The 16,115-nt window shown below is 43.8% G+C and overlaps 1 long non-coding RNA gene across 1 annotated transcript; it reads left to right on the forward strand.

The window, feature by feature from the left end:
* Positions 1 to 2,154: 2,154 nt before the first annotated feature.
* On the forward strand, positions 2,155 to 15,368 carry LOC141423348 (uncharacterized). Its single transcript, XR_012448143.1, has 3 exons — positions 2,155 to 2,477; positions 3,092 to 3,225; positions 14,077 to 15,368. It is a non-coding gene; the product is annotated as an uncharacterized lncRNA (long non-coding RNA).
* The last annotated feature ends 747 nt before the right edge of the window (positions 15,369 to 16,115 follow it).

The raw sequence follows: 16,115 nt of genomic DNA on the forward strand, positions 1-16,115 counted from the left end.
CTCATGCTTATTAGGCAGATTATCTACCACTTGAGTCAAGCCTCCAACCCTTGTTGCTTTGATTATTTTTGAGATAGGGTCTTGCTTTTTTTGCCCAGGCCAGCCTGGATGGTGATCCTCCCATTTATGTTTCCCACATAGCTGAGATGATAGGCATCCACTCAGCTTTCATTGGTTTTGTGGACTTTTTTGTGGGGGCTAGGCTGGCCTAGAACCTCTGTCCTCCCTGTCTCTACCTCCTAGGTAGAGAGGACTATAGGCACCTGACTATGCTAACTCAAAGTTTATATGTTAGTTATGTTAAACAGATGTTGTCTGGAAAGAGCACTTGACTAGAAATCAAGAAATGTGAGTTCTTGTTTTTGCTGTGAGTTGTGAATTGGTGTCATAACTTCCTTGAGCCTTTGGAAGAGAAATTACATTCTTATCCAAGATTCATGCCTCTAGCATTCCACTGTGAGTCAGCGATATGTACAAAAACAGTGTGATGAATAAAAATAGGTAAATTAATGGAAAAATTGATTTCTCCCATTTTTGGTGACTCAAGTCAACAAAACTTAATGTTTTAAATTTTTTGAAAGCTTCCTATGTAGTCTTGCTCTTCATTTCACTTTTCAGAAGAAGACAATATACCAAGTTCACTAATTCACACTCTGGATAATTCAGGTTATGTTCAGTGTCTCCAGGCTTAAAACAAAGTCTTCAAATACAATTTTTAGCAGGCAGTTGCCAATGGCCCACTTTAAATAGAAAATGTTCCAGGGATAGAAGGTGATTTTTCAGACCTTGACAACAAATGCCCCCGTTATTACAGAACAGATGTAGGCATGAACTGCCTGGATAAAGATAGTCAAGATATTTTTTTTCCTCCATTGGTTTATGAAAAAAAATCACACTGTATTATGGCTCTCTCCCCTGCACTAGCTTCTGCAGGATTTATGAATTTTACCTAGCTGTGTGTGTGTGTGTGTGTGTGTGTGTGTGTGTTGGGTTTTGATACCTATCTCTTTGTGTGTTAGTGAGCAGGTAGAAAAATACAGACAACAGACTAATAGGAAAGAAAATATCTCATGAATAGTCTTGGATGTATTTAATATTATTGGTGATATTCTGTGATAAAACATACCTATGGGGTCAGGATTTACACACTTATTTGCTTACTAAATTGATATCAGTGTGGTAGGAAAATTAAATGTAATTCAGCTACTAAGAATTTTGAACATGTCCTAGGTTTTCTTTTAATTATTTTAAAATGGGAAAACAACATGATTGGATCTAAGATTTTTATAGAAAACTTTGGCTTTGACAAGTTAGCTACATTTTAACCCTTTCCCACAGAAACTGGCCTTCTAGTACACCCAGCCTTGGCTTATGCTAAGGTGGGAAGACACTGAACATGGGAGTTACATTTCTTCTAATGATTAATTTCAAACTAGATACTTTTAAAAAAAAAATGTTTGACAGATTCATGTCTTCAGCACCCTTTCCAGATGAGGGGGACAATTTTGTTTTTCTGTTTATTCTACTAGTGTGTTAGAGTCTGAATGCTAAATAGTCACTCTCTTTTGCACCACTAAAGCAACTTTTTTTTTTATAATCAGCCAATTATAATTTAAGTGGCCTATTCATTTAAAAAGATCTAACTAGTAGAAATGGGAAAAGGGATAAAGCTAGAAAATAAATTCAGCTTCTAGTGACATTTTTTAGAGTGAAACTTGTGGAATATTTAAAAATGAAAACTCCAAAATAGGTACTTAACTGAAAAAATTCTCTCCGCCTCCCCCCCCCCCCTTTGCATTTGTAGTATGAGAAAAACAAGAGAGCCGCTTTTGAGTTAGGGAAAAGTTATCCTTTGAAATGACTTCAGTGATGTGGCTTCATCTGTGTTTCAATCGCATTAACTTCACACAATCCACAGTGGGTAATGAAGATGCATAGATTCGGGTCAAATTCATCCTCCTGAAAAACCGCACATTAAGATGTTGATTATACGCCACTTGCTGTCTTAAGCATCGTGATTAAAATCCAAATATTAAGAATAAGGGCTCGGGAGGGATCTGTCTGAGCTTTTAACAAACTCTCAACCAAACTTGAAGTCCAGCCTGTGCTTTTCCAAATCTTTTTCCAGGCAAGAGGCCCCGTCAGCCGGCGTGGAGCTCCAAGAGTTTCTTGAGTGGTTAGAGAGCCTCCATCTCCCAAACCTAGAGATGCACCCCAAGCCTGGTGAACCATTCTGGGCTGTCAAAACATGCGGCAGCGTGTTCAGTCTCAATAACTCGCGTGATGATTAATGAGCGGCTTGATCATTTAATATCGCATGTGATTAAATTATATCGCGTGGGGGAGGGGAGCTCTGAGCTCTCGGTCGCCGGGGCGGATGCTTACCAGCCGGCGGGTCTGGGCTGCGCAGGAGCCGCGCTCTGTCTTTGCACAGTGCCTGACCAGGCTCGGCAACCGCGGGTCCGCGTCTTTCCAAGGTCAGTGGGTCTGCGGAGCCGAGTGCGAGTGGAGTGGGGGCGGGAGAAGGGGTGGTTTTGCCGAGAGGAGCCGAGATGTGTGCACTGGACAACTTGAGTCCGCTTCTCCTAGCAGGGCGAGCCGCTGACTCTTCCCCCAGTAAAGGATCTTAAGGTGGCCAGAAAATGGCCCCAGGCAGGGGAAGATCTGAATTTAAATCCTCTTCCTCGCTGTGACGAAGCCTTTGAGAGTTTCTGGGATACCGAGATCCCCGGCAAGAGTGGGTCACCGGGTCTGGCCTCGCTGGGTCTGGCTTCCACCCCTGTGCACCTCGTCCGTGGGGTTTTCCTGTAGACAGGGCCTAGGTGGCCCTGGGTAGGGCCACCCCAATCGCTTCTCTTCAGCCCGCGGACCCGGGTTCTATCTAGTGCTCAATGGGGTTCACGCCAGCCTCGGTTCAAGGGGGTAAGAACGGGGGGTTATATAAAGCCGCACAAGAGCATCAAGCCTCCGGGGAGGCGGGGGGCCTCCCACAAAAACTCCAGGCGCAGGGGTTTCTCGCATGAGGAGCGGGAATCTCGGGCTAACTGACGTTACAGGAGGCACTCCTAGTTGTTACTCTTTCCTTCTTCAGGGGTTGAATAGAGATTCGGGTGTGACTACCCCTTCCCCCTGGGAAAAGAGTGAACGCAGGGCCACGCCAAGTCAGGACGCCGGCTGCCCTCACATGGTACCCGCTTGTCACCGCGCAGTTCGGCCTGCAGCGAGGTAGGTGGCTGCTTTTGCAGCTGTGCAGAGAGCCGGGTCTGCGCCGCGGACTGTCGCCTCAGAAGGGAACCGGAGAGGCCACTGGCGGAATAAAATAAAAGCGTCGCCTTTTATTTCATGATCTCATTTTAGAGTTAACATTTAGCAGACCCTAGGAAACTGACCCCGGGGGATTTGTTGAGACCCAGAGTTGGAAGGTGAAACTTTAAGCGATGTGACCAGAGCTCCGGAGAGCCGCGAGTTCGGACCTTGAATTTTCATTCAGGAAGAGGCGTACAAAAGGGGACGCTGCAGGTTGAAATAGAGCTACCTGCTTTCCTATAGACAACGAAGGGAGAAAGCTCCGGAAGCTGCGCGCCTAGGTGTCCGGTGCCTTGTGCTCCAGATGCAGTGGCTGAATCTGAAAAAGGGATAGACGCTTCCTAGGGCCAGCTCCTTGGATACGCAGGAATGACCATTTCTTTCCCAATTTCTTCCAGTATTTGCAAATAGCACCAAGGAAAGGGTAAAATCGTGAACAACCAAATGGGCTTGTAAATAGAGGTCACAATATAGAAACTATATGCGTATATTTAAAAGTAATATACGTGCATATTGTGTGTATATATGTATACACAGCTTATATACTCTCAAAACACCCAAAAAAGAGTGAAAATGAACATACCTAGCTAGAGCAGAAACAAGTCACACATTGGTCTTAAGAGGCTCAGCCTCAAATGCCCTGAATTAGTGGAAGGTTTAGACTCTGACTACAATTTCGGTACACACAAAACAACTCTCCTTAGGGAAGCAAAAAATCTGAAGGGGGGCGAAGAGGAAGTGACCAGAAGCTGCACCGTGTCCTTGGCCCAATTTGCTTTAAAACCTGAATGCGCCTTTCTTCCAGGGCCGCCTCTCACTCTGGGGTGGCCACGGGCTCTAAAGAGACCACTCCCCTCAAGGTGCGTTAGTAATAATTAAAGAGGGTTTATGAGCAAAGCCTTTGCCTGCTGCCAACTCCGTAGATAACACTTTTAAAGACAGGCAGTCCCTGGGTATTACCTGTGCGCGCTCTGGCGTTCCACCCAGTGGTACTGACTCGCCCAAAGACAACTAGTTTCCAGTGTGCCAGTTTTGACCCTGTTATTAAGGTCATTCTTTCACTTTGCTCAATATCTGCTCAGGCACAAGCAGACCCCTATTTCTGTTTTGTACCCAAACAATAGCTGGACCCACGGGGAGCAATTTTAAAAGCCCTGGGCCAACTTTTATTTTGTAAAGATGCCACAAACTGTAGCGTAAATAACGTCTGCCTGGTGGACAAAATACTTTGGGTTCCAGAAGGCACAAGAGAAGGTCCTAGACAGAAGCGTGTCCTTACAAGGAGGGACTCTACATCTCAATATTAACGTGGGATTGGGTAGGCACAAGGACAGGCAAACTGGGTTTTGCTTTCCACATTATCTGCTGCCTGACTCAACGATGTCAGGAGACTGAGTTCCAAACTTGCAAAAGGAGGAAGACTTAAGTTTTATTCTCTTATCCAGAAGATCTCTTAAGTCTAATGATTTTGGACACCAGCAAAATAATGTGGAAATCCGTGGCTCATTGGGTGGCATTGTTCGCTGGATATGCCAGGACACGATCGGTGTGGCCTTTTTCTGTCTTCGGAGTGCAAGTTGTCGTGCATTGATTTCACCCCTCACTCTCCACCCTGCTGCCGTGTGAACACCATTTAGGCCAAGATCGGGTATAATGGGAAACACCATCAGCAGACAATTACCCTTTCAGAGGATTCACTTCTCCTCACAGACACTGTTATTTGAGAAATAGGATCATTTGATTTCATATTGCACTAAATAACACCCAGCCGTTTCAAATTGCCAGCTTCTTAAAAACCGCCCATTGGAATAAATTGCAGCGGCCTCTTTTGCTTTTCAGGGCAATATGATGGGCATCGGGCAGAACTTGTAAAAAGAACTACAAAGCCAGCTCCCAGCGGTTGCTATTGGTAGGAACAGCTCTGCCACCCCCGCAGGTAAAAGCATCCAGCCTCTTGGTTTCCGGCTACCACCCCTCCGCCCGCCAACTTTAAGATGGTTCAACCACTTGGCTTTGGAATTAAAATTCACAACCCCCGCCACCCCAGGGAAGCTGTTCGACACACAAGGCGCATTCGTGAAGAAAGATGGGCAGATGCTCCAAGACACAAATTTCTGCGTGTCCTACCAGCTTGCCTTGCAGGGTTTGAGCATTTGGAGACTGCTGCGGGGCTCTGCGACCCAAGCATGCTCCGATCAAATTCCTGGGTCTGGCATTCCTAAGCGCAGAGTATGTCACCACTACCCAGCCGCTGCGCCCTACTTACTGGTGTGCACTCCAGTTCTGCCAGCCGCGGAGCCCCTTTCTGCCCTCATAACTGGCACCAAGTCTGGAGAATGTGGTTCGAAGGGGCCTCCGAGGAGGCAAGAAGAGGGATCTGTATTGTAGCGTCAGCATGGAGTGGAAAGGGTGAGAGAAGGGCGAGCAGCGAGTAGCAAGCTGCACACCCCCACCAGAGACATTTCAGAAAGAATTAAGCCGTTTGAAGTCGACTGCTTGCTGTGGTTTAGTTAATACTGTTCAAATGAGTGGCAATTGTTCGGCTGATGGGGGCGATTCACCCCCATACTTTAAAATATACAAATACATTATATATAGGAATTAATTCCTTGGTTCTTCGTTCCTTTGTGCCAAGGGGTAAGGTGTATTTAAGACAGCCAGGGCAAATCTATCTGTTGACGTCTTTGTTAATTTGTGTTCATGAACTAACTTCAGGCAGGACGATTAGATTTTCCCTTACCTAGGAAGTTGAAAACCGATCCCGAAGAATCACAGGGTACCCCTATTTCGGGCATGAGCTGGAAGGAGCCTTTTGGTGGGTCTAAAGACCTGGAGATGAGCTAGGTCTTTGGGTACAGGGTGGGAGCCTTTTTCCTTCCTTGGCACTGGGAGGAGCCAAGGAGCAGAGAGTTGTGTGTATGTGCCCAGAGGGTAGGTTCAAGGAGTGTTGAGAGTGGGCAACTTAAGTTTCCTGTGTGAGCACAGGCTTTCGCTCGGGGGCAAGGTCGGCAGTAGCTGGGAAGACATGGGTGCCCGCCCAAGGTGGGGTGATGGGGAGCAGAGGGCTTCAGTGTGCCTTCATTCTACATTTGGCCTTGTCCAGCGGACCCTCAGCCGCGATACTCCGTAGTATTCGCCTAGTCGCTCTTCTTGCCCGCAAAATAAAAGTCTATCCATGAGGTACAAGTGTACTCAAGACAACCAACACCTGGGCCACGGGCCTTCGGGGCTGCCCTCCGGAGTCTGAGGAGAATAGCACAAAGCCCAATTTCCCATGCCGCCAGATCTGGCCCTGCGCATCGGGATCCAAAGACAGGCCTGCGGTTGTCCTACTGAGTACAGGGAGAATGCCAGAGCCTGCTCCAACACATCCCTACCCCGCGACTGCCGCACTCCGCCCACCGGCGGACCTCCGCGAGCCTCCAAACCACTCACACGCAGTTAGGGCTCTCCCTTTCAACTTCCCAACCCTTCCCGGTGGATGGCGCAACCAAGAAACCCTTTCTTGACAAGTGCTAAAGTCCAAAGGCGGCGGCTTTTCCAAGAGGCAAGAACTAAATTCCAAAGTTCGGGAAAACCGGTCTTGCCCGGCTCCAAAGTTCACTGCCTGTGGGAACCGAACTGCAAAACTACTGATGGAATGGTCGCGCTGCAGTCATCTCAACTCTGAAGAGGGGCCGGGGCCCTGGGGCTGGAGGAGGCTGTGGAGGCAGCGGAATGCACCACTGGGGACACCAGAGGAGACTCCAGGGAAAGAAAGCATGGGTGCCTGCGCCTCTGTCACTCTCCTTTGTTGACAGAGTCCGGGCAGCCTGTTAAACCAAGGTCGACCTGCAACACTGGGTCGGGGAGTCTTGTGTTTGCTCTGCCCAGGCCTGGGAGCTTTAGGTGAGGGCGGTGAGAGCCAGTTGTCGCAGCTCCTGTCAGCTACTCCTGCGGCTCTGGCGGTGGCTAGTAGGACAGCCCCTTGGCCCACTTTGTCCACGCCTATCCAGAATCGGGCCTCAGTGCCCACCCCAGCGCTACCCTCCCTCGCGCGCTCTCCCTCCACGTAGCAGCGTTTACCAGCGCGTTTTGTCCCGTGTCGGATTCTCGGCCGAGAGACTATAACCATGCTCTTCTCCGACGGACGCTAATCAAGTAATTTCCCCATCCCAGCCCCATCAAATTGCTCTTTAGCTGTTGAACCGCGGAGTTTTGCTCGCCTTTTCACATGCTAATCACGCCCATTCAGCGGCTCTCGGTGGGGCTGTTTGTCGCGGGATAAATCTCCTTGTTTGCCCGCTGCATGATTAATTGATATTGTTGTCTGGCTTTTGTGGGGACCGCGAGGAGCTGAAAGGCGACGCGTCGTCGCTGCGCCTGGGGCCGCTGGCGACAACATTGGGTTGCCGAGGTCCCGGAGAGGTCGGGCCCGGGCTGATGACATTTTTGCGCCCGATTGGGTTTTCCTTATTAGAAAGATGATGAAAGACTTGAAGACCCCTGTTTAACAACCCACCATCGGGAAGCAGAAACCGCACAGCGTTTAAACTACCAGGGCGGACAAAGCCCGGACGTTTGTAAATTTAGAGAAAAGAGTGGGTGTCACTTATCTAAGCAGAGACAAATCTTATTTCGGCCCACCCGGGATTTCAGTAGAGTTGAATATGAGAATGCAGCATAGTGGTTGGGGTTTTCGAACAAAAAATATGTATATGCCTATTTATTTTGGTTAAGGATTGCAATGACTGGTTAAAATCCTTAAAAGACAAGTATACAGAAACCAGAGTTCAGCTAGTAGGCAGCGATAGAGGAAGCGCAAAGGCTTTTCCACGCCCTACCTTGAGCTTTCGGGTTTGCGGAAACGCGCAGTATTGACAGAATTGCAAGCCACTGTGAAGGGGAGTGCTAAAGCCCAATTCGCGCGAGCATTAAGGCCCAAGCTGATGTTTTGTTTTTTTTAACTGCACCTGTGCCTAATCCTTGCTGTATTTTCCCCTCCGCCCGCAGGTGTGCAGTCAAACCAACAAATTCCTCCGCCTCCTGCATCCCTCCCGCCCCATTTCCTTTGCCCTGGGGTTTTATCCTCCACAGACATCCCTGGAAACTTGGAGATTCAATTAAACAATTCCAGTTACGCAGTGCTCCTATCGCCTGCTTATTGCAAATATTTCCTTTTTCGAGTTCTTAAAAGAAAAAAAAAAGCAAAGAGAAGAAAAAACGGTCGCCTTCGCTTTCACTGCGCGCAGGGTAATTGATAGGCGCCATCAGAGGTCAGAATTTGCATAAGAATTAAGAGCAGTAAATTAATTTAATATTCCGTGCACATCTCCAATTATTCCTGGAGACCTTTGTCTCCGCGGCTGCCAGAGAGGGGATTCAGCTGCTCTTCAACCAAACAACATCTGTGCGGCTAATAATTTGATAAACAGTTCATACAAATAGTTTCTGAATTATCTGGCAGCCCAATGACTATTCAGTTTGGAAACGTTTTGGCAGGGTCTCCCGGAGTCCTCTCAGGGCCTCAGGTGCTGCCCTGACAAATGTCTTCTTATCTGTTAAACATCAGCAGACGACAATGTGCAAAATAAGTCATTATCATTAAGTAATAACCCTAACCCTTAAAAAAAAAAAAAACCCTCTGGGTCATCAGGGTGTGGGCAGGTCATCTGAGATCCACAGATTGAATACACAGGCTGGGGAATGGAACTGAATGAAGGACAACCCACCTTAGGGAAGGCCTAGGTGTTGGGGTGGATGGGAGAAGGACATGGGGGGGCTGTTATTCTTTAATTCTTGAAATTGAATGACTGGATTTGTGCATGGAAAAATCTACAAGGAACAGCTTTGGAGGTAGGTTCCAGAAGGGAACCAAGGTAGGAGGTCCAGAGACACCAAGTTTCCACTGCATTGCTTATAGTACCTTTCACTTTTCTCCCTACATGCAGGTATTATTAGTTATTCCAAACTAAATACATTAAAATAACTTGGCCAGAAATCAGGGATAAATTATTATTTTAGCTGGGTGTAATCTTCAACTGATTTAACCTTATCCTCCTCTTTGATACACTCTCTCCTTCCTACTTTCATTCACACCTTCTCCCCTCCCAATGCACCCTCACCCTGAAAGCAACTTCCTGCAAAAGCACAGGTATGTTGGGAAGACATGTGGAGAGGGCACTCATCCTACCCAGCCAAATCATTAAGTCAGCCCAAACAGGGAAGCAAGCACTTGTAGAATGATGTCATCCTATGTCAAAACAGGTCCAAATTTAGAAACTTAACTCTCACTATTCCTGTCTCTAACATTAAAGATTTCATGGCTTTGATTTATTTCTTTTATCTTTCTGCCACCCATAGCACAGACTATTTTTGATATAAAGTCTAGAAAGGAACCATTTGATCTCAAATAAGACTCAGACTGTTCTAATTCTTGCAACCTGTGCATTGCAGCTCTGTTTACTATAAATCTTTGTGTACCCTGGAATTGTTCTGCAGTGACTTCAATATTACAGGATATTCGAGGAGGGTTTTTATCTCTCTGTCTGTACATTCTCACACGTTTGATGTACACACCTCATGCATTCAGTATTCTACTTTCTATTTCCTACACTGCTGACAATCTAGGTACTTGAAACCACTGAAAACAACCCAGAAGTTCTGAGTAGTATCGAAGCAGTAATACGATAGAGCGTTGTCCTTGTACTCTAATGAGCCCAGGATAGCACTGAGCCTTAAAGACAGGCAAACCCTTCATGCTATAGGTCTAAATATACAACTTTACAATGAATACAATGCTCGCCTGGGCTCAAGTGAAGAATTACTTTTCCAGAAAACAAGTCATTGTGTCATACGAATAGGACAATACTATTTCTACTGGGCACATTCATTTCTATTTTTAACATTTTCTTCTTGCATTTCATTAGGTTTTTCACATAGAACTATAGGCACTGCAGGGCCTTGTAGGCTTTTATATGCATACAAATCATCTCTGTTATTTACGATTGGTCTCTCTGTCTGCATCCTTTTATTAATTTCTGACTTTGATTCAGACTTCTCTAGTCAGCAGAGCAATTTGAAAACATTTCTTTTCTTAAATGGAACATTATCAGTTCTTTTGGGAGCCATTCTAATTTTAAACACCAACATATTCAGTTTCTTAATCTGAAGGTTTGGTGTTACTCATTTTTATGCACACAACCTATCCCCTTTGGCAGTAGTTCATTTATGCTTTGTATTTATCTTCTTTACATTTGACCATTTTTCAAAGCAGTATATGGGTGGAAAGTGGCTATTAAACAAGAAGGCAGAGAACTCTGATTAAATTTTTGATTACGTAAGTAAAGACACAGAGCATGAAAATTTTGAGAATTTTTTTTCTCTACTAATGAGCCCTCTCCAGAAAAACCGTCTGGATACCATTAAAGTTGATGAGTTTGGAAGGTTATTCTGATAAATGCTTGGCTTTTTGGTGATTAGACACATATTTCACATATTTTCAACAGAGTCTGCTAAATGAGACTGAGGTCTGCATTTGGAGGGAGATTTGTTGAGCATAACTGGAAATTGTTAGGGAAAAAAAATCTAGTACTAACTTCTTGTGTAGAGTTCACATCAGAAGCAATTGCTACTCGTGTTCATGTGCACTGAAAATATTGGGAATATAGTAATAGGTGGCATTCAAAGGAACACAACCTTGGCAATTTCCAACCTAACTGTAAATAATACACACTTTCTATCATGGGGAAAGCTAAGAAGGGACAAAAGAGGAAAGCTAATGATTTGCTAAAGACTCAGTGCAATCTTTATTAGAAAAAAGGATTTTTTTTCAGTGTTGGAGAGTAAACCCAGGGCCTGTGGATAAGTGCTCTATCACTGATCAACACCTCTAGCCCCAGAATATTTTTGAAAGATAAAAACAATACAGAGCCATTAAACAAATTCTTCCAAGAGACAAATTCTCCCAATTGATTATTTCCATTTACCTTTATATATATATATAAAATGTATGTATATATATACATATGTATATGTATATATATATGTATATATATATATATATATATATATATACATATATATATACAGCCAGCTTAAAACCTAAATCTATAAAAAGTTGAATGTGAAAAATGTAGGTTAGCATAAAAAAGTTATGACTAGGAGCCAATTAAATAGCCTGTCAGTTCTCATTTTCCTCTATTTTAAATGAACTTAGTCATCTAGTATTTCCATCTGTGATACTTGTTCAAGAATAAACAGGTTTGTGGGCTTGTGGAAAACTGAAAGCACAGAAACCAGTCCACGATCTTCAGAGATGACTATACAATAAATGTCTCTGGTCAACATGGTTCTTTCCTTTTCTTCTCCTGGCCAATATTACAACCAGGCAGGTTGAGCATCACATGATTTCAGGGACACCCTTCACATAATTGTGATTGTAGATTTGTAAGGTTTTTAAGATACAGGTCTATATAAGGCAGTAAAGTTTCTTGGCAAAGAGGTGCCATTTTAAAATCTGTAATGTGGGGCAACATGGGCCAGCAGTGAGGCTGGCTGGTTCTGCTTAAAAGGAAGGGTCATGGGTAATAAGGTCTGTGCTATTTGTTTTGAGCAGAAAGCCCTATCCGATAGACTGAGAGGGGCTTCAAGACCTTATGCTGCTTCACTGCCTCTGTGATGAGGGCAGATGGGCCCAGCAGAACACCAGACTCATCAAGATGATATTTGAAATCTGTTACAGTCTGGTTGGAATCAAAGTGAGAACAGAAAGAAAAAAAAATATAGTAAAAGGAATAACTTATAGTTCTACTAGTCCATAAACTGCAGGCACTTGGGCAATTCCATAATCTCCCTGTACCACAGCCTACCACTTCTCACCAATTTATTTTCTTCTTGTTGGGTACATGGTTGCACAGCTGAACTACATTTCCCAGCCTTCATTGCAGCTTCTCCTTTGCAGCCCATGTGACTATATTCTCACCAATGTGTGTACTTATCATTTCATACTTGTACCTCTTTCTTCTTTCTGTCTGTGAATGATGCTAATAGAAGCCAGTATCGAGGATGGCAAAATTTCCCCAATAACTTGGGCTCCCAAGATGACTGCCTGAAACAGGGTGTGCTCTTCCTCTTAGGACTGTCATATGGAAAGAAATAATTTTCTGTTTTGATTCACTTTATTACAGCATCCAGTCAAAGGAATATACTTCCTGGATTTATTTTTCTTAACTATAAAATAAGAATATCTCAGTATGGGTTTTTCCCAAAGTAAGCAGTGTTTTGGAAGATGATCTCAGGAAGTACCAGTTGGTTTGAGAGACAGAGAAAGAAAGGCAGCCATTAAAGAACATGGTACATTATAAAGCAAATTACCGTTATGAGAAACTGGAATATAATTCTACTGAGAGAGTTCTCGGTAATAGTATAGAACGTCTTCCTTATAGTGAGTTCACATCAACTGAGATAGCTACATACAAATTCCACTTAGTCATTAGTTGAGGACTATTTTTGGAAGCATGAATTCTTCAGCACTTCTGACTTACTGCATAGGCAGGGTGAACTTCAAGATGCCATGGACAGGACACTGGGTAATACCTACTACAGAGGGCATTGGATGGATGGTCTTAAAGATTTTCTTCCTGAATTAAAGTTATCTGGGCCAATTTATCAATGTGTATTTTTTTAGTTGATGATGTGAAATGCCTGCTATAGCCAGATTGGTTTACATAATTGAGACCTTCCCAAACACAATATGCATTCATTCTTAGTTTAGTTATGCCATATTTTCATGTGGAAAACAGTTCATCACTCTTGTACTGCTTTATGCATACTGTATCACTTAACTATGGTTGCTTAGCCAATCATCCCATAGCTTAATGGATTAAAATAACAATGAAGTTTTTCCACAGTGCTGTGGGTCAAGAATTCAGGCAGGACTTACTGGGCACTTCACCATAGAGGATCAGATAGGCTTATTCATGTGGAAATTCCAAGATGGCCTTTCATCTTCCAGGGGTTGTGTTTACATGGCTTCTAATCATCTGTGGCCTAGCGTAGTCTTGTCAACATATGACATCTGGGCTTTCAGAGAAAGGTAGTGGAAGCTCCAGTCCTTTTAAGCCATGTATAGCCAAAGTCCCAGAATGTCACTCAGGTCTCATTCTATTGGTCAAAGAAAGTCACAAGTTTGGACCAGATTCAACAGAGAAGGGAAAATAGGCTCCTCCCTTTAGTGAGAAGAGTTTCATGGGATGAAAGGAATTTACAGTTGCCATATTTGGATACTGTCTATCATGCCTTCTCATCCCTCTTTCCACTTATTCAAATTCCCAAGACAAATGTCTATCCTGCTAACGTTGGAAGGCTTTCCCATTGTACTGTTTCAAAGGGGTATTCTATTTCACACCCTCTCCACCTAAACTCCTAGGGCACCTCTTATCATACCTACTTGTTATTTTTTCCTTGATCATTTACTGTCTTTCCCATATTTGTGAGTGGAATGAGTTACCTGGAAGGCTTCCCCTTCTCAAATACCACCCAGCCTACCATGATGTACTATTTCCTAATGTGAAGCATTTCCCTCTTTCAAAATATAAGCACTACTTATTGGGGATAGAATTGGGAAGGAGAGGTTGTAAATTCTTACCAATGTGTCCATCTCATACTTGTACCTCTCTTCCTTCTTGCTCCCTGGGAATGATGCTAATGGAAGCCACATATAGCATGTATGGCAAAACTTGTCTTAATGCAAATTAACTGATGAGAGCAATGTTTCTTATTTTCTCACAGAAGAAACTGGGGCAGCATGAATGTGTTGGAAGATTAGAGGTCACTGATGCTAAAGAAAGGAGAACTGAGAAAGAGGTTCCCCGAAGACAAGTCATCTTCCTTCATCTCAAATAGGTCAATGGAGACATACAGAATGATGCATTATCCTGGGCATTAGAAAGTAACTACCATTTTTCATGGACAGCAGAGAAAAATGGACACATGAGCCAACGGAAGAATCCAGAATCTATGAACAGGTGTGTGTGGGTTTGTAGTCAGTGGGTGGATATCCTTCAAGTCTTTGGACTCCAGTCTCCTGTGCTATACCTAGACTATTAATCGTTAGGTTTCCAATGGCAGAGTAAGCCTGTGGGAAAATGGGCTATTGTGACCCTAGCAGGTATGCTGATAAGTGTGCTGTCTTTTAGTATAACTAAATGAAAAACTGCAGATGACTGGGATGAGCAGAAAAGCCAAAGATTGACAAGACTTCCTCAGTTACTTCTACTGACTAGTGGGGGCATGTCTATAGCTCCCTGGATATGCTCTCCTTCAAACCCCCATACAACTTTTTAACTCAAGGCTTGAATTGCCTAATGGTTGCTCTCTGCTCTAGAGGAGGCAGAATAGAGCATGGGTTCTGCCATGGGTCACACATGGGTTTAAATTCTACTTCTGTCACTAGCCATGTGACCTTGAACACATTGGAAAATTCTACTAGATGTCTGAACAGGTTTCTCATCTGTAAAATGGGAGTAGCAATTCCTAAGTCACAGGGTTATGAGTTACGTATAAGTAAATGTATGCTAAACTTCTAGAAAGTTCCCAGGCATAACATCATATTTAATAAATGCCTTTCTAAACACAATTCTTTTTGTTGTTATCTGATCATTTCACCACATCACTGGGCTTTCAGACTATGTGTGCCTGTTTTGTATTAACCATCAGAAAATGTAAGTAGGCACCTGAGACTCCTAAAGATAGGGAAGAAATCCAGAGTATCTAGGATTACTGACCATCCTGTTCATTGAGGAGAATCTTTTGGTGCCAATTTTGGGGACTCATAAAGAAGATGAGGTGTTAAAGTTAGAACAGGGAGGAATTTTCTTTTATGGTTGAAATAACAGGTGAGCTGGTTATAAAAACTGGCAGAAGCTTCTGGATGGCATGGCTTCTTCTGCCTAGAACATTCAGTCCCAAATTGCCTACATACTGGGCATTCTCACTGCTATAGCATCACATTCTAAGTTTATAAAGAAACACCTTTCCTTTTGGGTGACCTCTAGTTATTGAGAGCCATCCTTTTTGTTGTTCTCTGAGCCCCAACCATATTGAGACTTGCTCCTCAGATGGGAACCTTGGTAAACAGTTCCCTTGTTTCATCTTTATCCCAACCATCTCTCCATTGACTCCAATTTACCTGAGCACCCTGACAAGGGCATCTTTATTTATCTTTTTCAGTTAGTCATTTGTCAGAGACCCAGGACTAAAGGATTTTCAGAAAGAATAAAAAGAACTCAGCATCTTTTTGAAACTTTTCTCCAAAATTGGAAAGAAAAAACAAAAGTACCTGGAGAAAATTAAAAAAAAGAATACACTAATCTGGGAAATTGTTAGAAATGAATGTACTTATAAGTGTCACCTTTCTCTCCTTCTTTCCTTCCTTCCTTCCTTCTGTGGTCCTGGGGTTTGAACTCAGGGCCTCATGCTAGGCAGACACTCTACTAGTTAAGCCACTCTGCCAGCCACAGATGTCACCTTTCTGAAGGTTGTTATATTCTTGAGTTTCATTTCATTCATTACACTATGTGCCCACTGTCAAGGATGTATACTTCCAGGAAAAGTAGAGGCAAGTTTACTTTCCTTTTCCTTTTTTTTTTTACTTTTGGTAGTACTGGGTTTTTTTTTTTCTTATTTTATTATTCATATGTGCATATAAGACTTGGGTCATTTCTCCCCCCTGCCCCCACTCGGTACTGGGGTTTTAACTCAGGGCTTCACCTTTGCTAGGCAGGTACTTTACTACTTGAACTACTCCACCAAGGCAAGTTTCTTGGCAT

This window comes from Castor canadensis, chromosome 5 (genome assembly GCF_047511655.1).
Source record: "Castor canadensis chromosome 5, mCasCan1.hap1v2, whole genome shotgun sequence".
In the NCBI taxonomy this organism is placed as follows: Eukaryota; Metazoa; Chordata; class Mammalia; order Rodentia; family Castoridae; genus Castor; species Castor canadensis.